This window comes from Dermochelys coriacea, chromosome 1 (genome assembly GCF_009764565.3).
Source record: "Dermochelys coriacea isolate rDerCor1 chromosome 1, rDerCor1.pri.v4, whole genome shotgun sequence".
In the NCBI taxonomy this organism is placed as follows: Eukaryota; Metazoa; Chordata; order Testudines; family Dermochelyidae; genus Dermochelys; species Dermochelys coriacea.
In genome coordinates, this window is record NC_050068.2 from 159,026,970 (window position 1) to 159,035,550 (window position 8,581).

An 8,581-nucleotide genomic window follows, 5' to 3' on the forward strand; every position below is an offset into this window, starting at 1 on the left:
GTGGCAGAGGTACACTGACCCAAAGGAATGGTTCCCCAACTAAGGATGGCCCTGGAAGAAAAAAAAGTTACTAACTTTTCATAACTGTTGTTCTCCGAGATGTGTTGCTCATGTCCATTCCATGTAAGGTGTGTGTGTGCCCCTTCCAACACCAACTGGGGGTCTGTATACCAAACCAGGATGTGCAATGGGACTGTGACCAATAGGTCCAAATCTTGCCTTCTGGGAGCATAGACCAGCTATGTCTGCAGGGGTCTGAGGCGTAGATGCGCATGCTGGACCACATACGTACATGTTGCCATGTGTCCCAGCAGCTTGAGCTGGGCGATTGTGAGCGGATGGGCTCTGACGTAGGTGATGAGGTCCAACATGGCTTGGAATCGGGACTCTGGCAGAAAGGCCCTGGCCTGGGTAGAATCGAGTATTGCTCCTATAAACTCTATTCACTGAACAGGGGCCTCATTTATAAGCAGATCCCGACAGGTGGCCCGCACCAGACTGATGTTGCGCTGAACCTGGGCTTGTGACCTACCTCTGACAAGACAGTTGTCAAGGTATGGGTAGATCTGCATCCCTTGACGTCTCAGGTAAGCAGCCACTACTGCCATATACTTTGTGAAGACCCTCAGAGAAGACAAAAGGCTGAAGGGCAGTGTCTTGAATTTGTAATGGCATTGGCCCACTAAGAATTGGAGGAATCTCCTGTGTCCGTGGAAAACAGAAATATGGAAATAGGCATCCTTTAAGTTGAGGGCGGCATACTAGTATCCTAAATCCAGAGAGGGGATATGATGGAGGCCAAGGAGACAATGCAGATCTTCAACTTCCTGAGGTATCTGTGGAAGCAACATAGATCTAGAATGGGTCTGAGGCCCCCTTTGACCTTCGGAATTAGGAAATATCAGGAATAAAACCCCTTTCCACATATATGTTGGGGCATTTAATTTACAGCCCCTAGCTGTAGGAGTTTCCATCTCCTGGATGAGGAGTTGCTCATGACAAGGGTCCCTGAAGAGGGATGGGGAAGGGGGGTGGGAGGGAGGAAAACTGCAGTGTGTATCTGTAACCAGTCCATGTAGCGAGAAAAGGAGACAAACAGTTCAGGAACAAAAGGGGGAGAATGGATCCTGAGGCCAGACTGGAACACCATCCTCGGGCGCACCCTCAAAATGCCTGCCACTGGCCACCTGGGTGTCACATAGGGCCCAACTGGGCAGCCAAGGAGGATGGGGTGGAATGACGATGTTTAAAGCCTCTATTTCTGCCCCTTCTCTTGCAGAAGCTCTGATGTGGTGGACCCAAGAATCTAGATGGTGGAGGTGGCTGGAAATGTTTTCTGGAGGCCTGTGGGGTGTATAAGCCCAGGGAGTGAAATTTGGCATGGGAATCTTTCAGGGCACGCAGCCTGATATCCGTCTGCTCTGAAAAAAGAGCATTGCCCTCGAATGAAAGGTCCCGAATAGACTGCTGCACTTCTTGGGACAGCCCCAAGGATTGCAGCCACGAGCCATCTGGAGAGAAGCCCTGGCTACCATTTTGCCCTCCTCCAGGATGGACGTGAACTCCTGTCAGAGTTCTTGTGGCAGGGAGTCCTTACATTTACCAAAGAGCCTTAGATGTTATAATTATATCTCCCCAGCAATGCCTGCTGGTTGGATATTCTAAATTGGAGACTGGCAGTGGAATAATTTTTCTCCCAAAAAGGTCCAGCTTCTTAGTGTCCTTGTTTTTAGGCATGGCACTCACCTGTCCTGCTCATTTGCGGCAGGCACTACAAGAGATCTGAGGGGTGGGTGTTACATAAGTACTCATAGCCCCTAGCCGGAACATAATATTTCTTCTCCGCCCTTTTAGATGTTGGTGGCAGAGAGGAGGGGGTCTGCCAAAGGGCCTTGACCACCTTCAGCACCCTTTCGTGCACTGGCAGTGCAACTTTAGAGGGTGCTGCCGCCGCCAGTATATTGAAAAGGCTATCTGTGAACTCAGTGAGCATCTCTGCCTCTAAACCCTAGTTTGAGGCCACCCGTTTAAGGAGTTCCTGGTGAGCCTGAAAGTCATCTGGTGAGAATGGGTGGGTGGGACCCACAACCACCTCATCTAGGGATAAGGAGGAGGATGGAAATACCAGGGAAGGGGCTGCCGCCCCAATCTCCATCGGGGAAGTCTCCAACAGGGCCAACACTTGCCCTTCGGTCGTGGTATTAGAGCCCAAGTCTAGTTCCTGCGTCGATGCAGGCGACACCATGGACTGCTTCTCGGATGTGGCTGATCACTGGGAGTACAGCCCTACCTTCACGGGGAGCCCCCATGGATTCCAGTACGGTCAGTGTACTGGCCACTGTTCTTGAGGCCAGGCACCTGCTGCAGGCCCTGCTCCAGAGTCTGGTTCCCAAGCTGACTGGTGCTTCTGAGGCTGGGAACCAAACTTCCCCTCTGACTCCAAGGAGGACTCTACCCTCAGGGACCATGGCAGGGCTGTCAGTGCCTTTCTCTGTTGGTTATGATGGGAGGCCAGAGAACGGTGCAGAGGAGAAGGTGACTGGTGGTGTTCTGGAGAAGGTACTGCGTAGGCGGGGACTGGTGCTGAGATGGTGGAGAGTGGCGCTGAGCCAGTGATCAAGGCATTGGGGCCCTTCAGGGAGTTGATGATGGGTGCTGCAGTGTCAGCAACCATTGTCAAGAGGAGGGTAGTTGATACCGGGAAGAAGGAGACCAATGTGAAGCTGGAGAATGCAAACACAGAGCTGGCCACCTGGGTCACTGAATCAGAGACCGTGGTTGAGGTGTGGGAGATTGGGGCCATGATGTGATAGATCAGTGCCATGACTCTGGGGACAGGTGATGGCTGAGTGACCATTGTGGCACCCCCATGGAGGGCTTCCCTTTGGAGGGAGATGCCTTCGCTGACTCTGCAGCTGACGTGAGGTCCTGCTCCCTGGTCGTTTGAAAGTGTCGAAGGGATTACCAAACGTAAAGGTCCCCTACTGCTCTCAGGAATTGGAAGTGGTTCCCTAGGTGGGCTCAGGGAATTGGTGGAGAGGCTGCCCCTTGCTGCTCCAGAGAGGGCAGGTGGCCTAGCACGCATGGGTTCTTTGCCTGCCACCCCTTTCTTGTCCTTGTTCAGTGCTGGGGAGTGCCCTCGCTGTTTCTTGTGCTGCTTTCTTGGAACCGGTGATGGCGAATGGCATCAGGGTGAGCCCTGTGCCAGTGGAGCACACTGTATCAATGTAGACATGCTCGGTGCAGAGTCAGAAAGGCATGGTTCTGAGGTGAGTCTAAGAGCTGCCTCCATCAAGAGGGCTTTCAGATGGATATCCCTGTCCTTTTGTGTTCTCAGCTTGAAGTTCTTACAAATTCTGCACTTCTCTTTAATGTGCATCTTCCCCAGATACTTCAGACAGCTGGCATGGGGGTCGCTGACTGGCGTAGGCTTATGACAAGTGTAACATGGTTTGAAGCCCGGGGACAGGGGCATGCCCCATCCCTGGGACAACGTCCTTAAGGGGACCACTAACTAACTAACTCAACTAACCACTAACTCTATGAATAACGATGTACAAGAATCTAGAAGACAACCACTTATGAGCACTTGCAGTTACAAGAGAGAAAGGCATTCCAGCAACCTTCATGGGCAGTAAGAAGGAACTGAGAAGGCACAGGGGCGGCGGTGCCTCATATATCAGCACATGAGCGTGGGGCTCCAGGGAGCGCCAGAGCCGGCCCTATGGATACCACTAAGGCAAAAATCTCTGGCAGCCATGTACATGGGCACACACACATCTATCATGGATTCGACATTAGCAAGCACTTGAAGAAGAACAGGGATGAGCTGCGGGTGACAAAAGTGGAAAAGGGAGCACAGTTTATCTTACCACAAGTGGCACCCAACTGAGAGCTATCCATTCCAGTCCAAGTGGACCGCCAAGGGTTAACCCCTACACAGGTCAGCAGTTTGCAGGCGCTTCTAGAGAAACATCAAGAGGTCTTCTCCAGGGATGAGTGAGACTTTGGTTACATCACCACAGTGACACACTGAATACCCACTGGAGATGCTGTCCTGATAAAGCAGAGACACTGGAGGATTTCACCACGAATGTTGCAGGAGGTAAAAAGACATCCAGGACCTAGTGGCTCAAGACGTCATTAAAGAAATCCAGAGCCCCTGGGCATCGCTCTCAGTGATCGTAATAAAAAAAGATGGGTTGCGATTGTGCTGTGACTACAGGAAATTGAATGAGGTAATGTGCAAGGATGCCTACCCACTATCACTGGATGCATTAGGAGATGCAAGAGTGTTTTGAACCCTTGATCTAACCTCTGCTTACTTCCAGGTTGCAGTGGAAAAACAAGACCAGGAAAAGACGATGGTGACGACTCCATTTGGGCTGTTCAAATGGATCCATGTGCCATTCGGCTTGTGCTTTGCGTCCGCTACATTCCAGAGACTAATGGAGCGGGAGTGTTGGGAGACTATATCTTAGACACCTTGCTGATATACCTGGATGATGTCATTTGTGTTTTCAGATGTCAAGAGTCATATGGAAAAATTGGACTTGGTTTTCACATGATTGAAGGAACATGGATTGAAGCTGAAGCTGAACAAGTGCTGCCTCCTACGTGAAAAAGTCAAATTCTTGGGCCATGGGATTTTGAAGGATGGAATCCAAGTAGATGAGGAGAAGACCAGGACACTGGAAAATGGCTGGTACCCAAGAATGCCAAACAAGTGCGACAGGCTCTATGTTTCATGAGCTATTACAGACAATTGAGCCCAAAGTTTGTGCACATTGCTGCTCCACTATAGACTAGTGGGCCAGCTGGCTGAAAGGAAGGGAAAGGACCAATGCTTTGTGTGGGATGATGCCTGTCAGACAGCTTTTGGCGAATTAAGACACCAGCTAAGTCACCACCTGTGCTTTAGGCGGTGAGTTATATGGGCCCGTGGTGACCAGGCTCCGTGAATATTCAGGAAGGTGGGCCCAGCTCCACAAATGTTTGGGCCCCAGGCCCCACGCTTTGGGGGGGCCCCACCCCGTGGGTCAGCAACATAGTGTCCTCTCACCTCGGGGATGGCTCCCATACCTCTCCACAAGAGAGTCTTGGCAGAGACTCCGTTCCCCTCCTCCCCCAGCACTGGCCCGGCTCCCAGCCAGCTGGCCCCGGTGCCAGACTGGCCCCGGTGCCTGGCTGCACCTCCATAGCAGGGAGGGGGAGGGAGCTGTAGGTGGCGGCTCTCAACCCTGGGCAGAGAGTAGCAGGAGTCTGGCACTGTCAGACACAGACATAGCGGGGGGGGGGGGGCGGGAGGTTGTGGGGACAGATAGATGAAGCTGGTGTGGGGAGAAGGAGCAGCGATGGGCACCCCGGGGCTGGCATAAAATACATAGTACAGAGGGGGCTTCTTGGGGCGGCTATAGCACCCCATCCCCACCCCACTAAGCAGACCTGGGCTGCAGCTGGCTCTGTCCATCACTCCCCTTCTGCCCCCCGGAAAGAACCCGACCTGCCCCTATGCCCCATCACCCCTCTCCAGAGAATCCCCCCTTTGTGCCTCCAGACAGCTCCCCTTCCCCCTGCTCCCGAGCTCCCTACAATCTCCCCCTTTGCCTTCCCCCTCCCCCGCAGCCCACTGGCTGGGAGGCTCCCCCTATTGGCCACTGCAGCCAATGGGAGCTGCACCTGAGGCAGGGGGCCTGCTTGCAGATGCAGACCTGCCTGGCCCTGCCTCCATAGCCCGGGGAGCCACAGGGTGAGCAAGCCCTGGTCATCATCATCACAGGCCCAGCAATTCTCTGGGTATTGAATTTCACTGAGGCAAGTAATTCAATCTACTCTTCCTTTCCAGGCAGTTTGTGGCTTTTCCTATAAGAAAACTTCCAATTTCTTTGCAAAGAAGTCCAGTTATAGTTTTTCACTTGGGAAGTATGTTTTCTGGTTGTTCATAAGCTCATTTATTTTGTTAACTCAGTTTCATAGGCAATTTTAAAAGTCACTTGAATGGTACCTGGCTTTTTCCATTTGTCCAAATCCACAAGGAAGATGTGCAGATTTTTACTTCTGTGGGCCAAACCACCCCTGTGTAGAAATATAAATGTTGGAGCTAGAAAAGGGATTGCTCAGTGGTTTGAGCATTGGCCTGCTAAACCCAGGGTTGTGAGTTCAATCCTTGAGGAAGCCATTTAGGGATCTGGGACAAAAATTGGGGATTGGTCCTGCTTTGAACAGGGGGTTGGACTAGATGACCTCCTGAGGTCCCTTCCAATCCTATGATTCTATGAAAAGCTCTGCAAGGGTAAGGGTCCCATCAGGAAATTGTCCTCAAGTCATTCATTCTTCTGGGCATTCCATTCTATTGTTCCCTCCAATAGCGATAGTGATCAGTGTTTCCAGCCACAGGGGAGAGGCAGAAGATTGGGCCAACCCTGCAGCGATTCTGCCTCTACCCTTGCTCTCTGTCCACTCCCTCTAACAGCCCCTTTGGCCTTCCTAGGAGTCCCCCTACCATTACTCCCTCTGGGTCTTCTTTCTCTGGAGCATCTCATGAAGTAAAGCCTGTCATTACAGGTTCTTATCTCTGTAATGGATTTAATTTTGATATATTTATTAAGTGTTAATTAATGCACTATGTGAGTCCCCCTTCAGCCTTCTGTATAAATTGATCCCCTTCTTTCCATATGTTTTGTCCATAGGGTTTTCTGCAGCCCTAGGGCAGCCAGCAATAGCCCCTGTGCCTTTGCAATGGGGTGAGGGAAGGGGACCATGGATTCTCTATTTACGTGATTTTCAAGAAGTGTTGTTATTACTCAGGGTACCAAATGTGTTTAAATGATATAAGTGCCTTGTAAAATCCCCATGCAAGCTCACTTTCATTTCTCATGTAATAATCTCATATACAATATACACAAATTTTTCATTAATTATACGAGTTCAATTTATTATTATTATTGTTGTTGTTATTAGCTAGGTTGCTGTTTTTTTCCAGTGTGGAAAATTGTGTGCTATTTTATGGGTTGAATGACTGAATGACATAATTACACCTCTCCTCACCCCCACCAATGTTCGTTACTAAGTCTGGTAATTTTGTCAAGTGTCCGTCACACAACATGGTGGTGCCTACCCCTGCCCCACCCTGCCCCTGCCCCATGGGACACAGGGTCCAAGGTGGCCTGGGGGGTTAGTTTGGGGGCCTGGCACTGGCAGCAGTGAGTGACCTGGCCCCAGCCCCAGCGCTGCTCAGGGGCAGGAGCTTGGGGGAAGGGGTGGAGTGGGAGCAGGGTGGGAAAAGGCAGAGCAGGGCGGGATGGGGCTGGGTTGCTCACTGCTCACACCTCCCCCCCAGTCTGCCCTGGACCCTGCGTAGGTCCCCCTGAAGTGTAGGGCCTCCCAAAGTGCAGGGCCCTGGGTGGTTGCCCTGGTCCATCCTATGGACGGGATGGCTCTGCTTGGGCACCACCAAAAATTATACAAACCTGGCACCCACGGTGCTTGCATCTCCTGACTTTAGCCTGCCATTTAGAGTGACAACCGATGGAAGCCTGCATGACCTGGGTGTGGTGCTCAGCCAGAGGGGGCCAAGTGCATGATCACATACGCAAGCCAAGGGCTGAAGAAGTCAGAAAGACATGACAAAAACTACAGTGCTTTTAAACTAGAACTGCCTGCCTTTTAAGTGGGCTGAAATATTTAAGGATTATTTAGCATACTCTAAGGTCACAGTGATCTCAGATCACAATCCACTCTGATATCTTGCAATGGCTAACTTAAGCACAACTGAACAGTGGTGGGTGGCCCAACTTGCTGAATTCACTTTTGAATTACAGTATAAACCTGCGAAAACAACGAGGAGTCCTTGTGGCACCTTGGAGACTAACAAATTTATTTGGACATCAGCTTTTGTGAGCTAAAACCCACTTCATCAGATGCATGGAGTCAAAAATACAGAAAGCAGTATATATATGAAAACATGGTATAAACCTGGAAGGCAGAACATCAATGCAGTCACCCTATCTAGATTGCCTCTACAGGAAGAATCAGAAGAGAGCGAAGATCTGGAAAAAGACTTGCTGGTCATTCCTGCAGAAGTTGTGCAGACCTGTTTGTGGCTAGAGAATCCAAAGCCCGAGGATGAAGTGATGGTAAAGAATGCAATACAAAACCTGGTAAAAGGGAGTGCGATAATCTTGGAGTACTCATGGGAGGAGATCCAAACTCTGCAATGAGAAGGCAATGTCCGACCTGTCTTAGTGGCAGTCACGAGCCAAACGAGGCCAGACCAGATATTTGGGGCCAGATACCCCCAGTCTAAGAAGCTGGCCAGACAGTAGGAATGATTTAGATTACACCGCAGAGTGCTGTTCTAGATGTCCTACCACCCCCCGAGATGGCGAAGAAGTGTGGCAGTTAGTGGTGTCTGTGTCACTATGCTGGCAAGTTTATGAAGCCAGGCATGATCATAGGGCCATTTTGGAGACAGGAGCACTCGAGGTGCTGAGGAGAAACTATTACTGACCCACGATGGGTAGCGAAGTACAATCAGGGATCCATCAGTGCAAACGGTGTGCCCTAGCCAAGGATGTGTTTC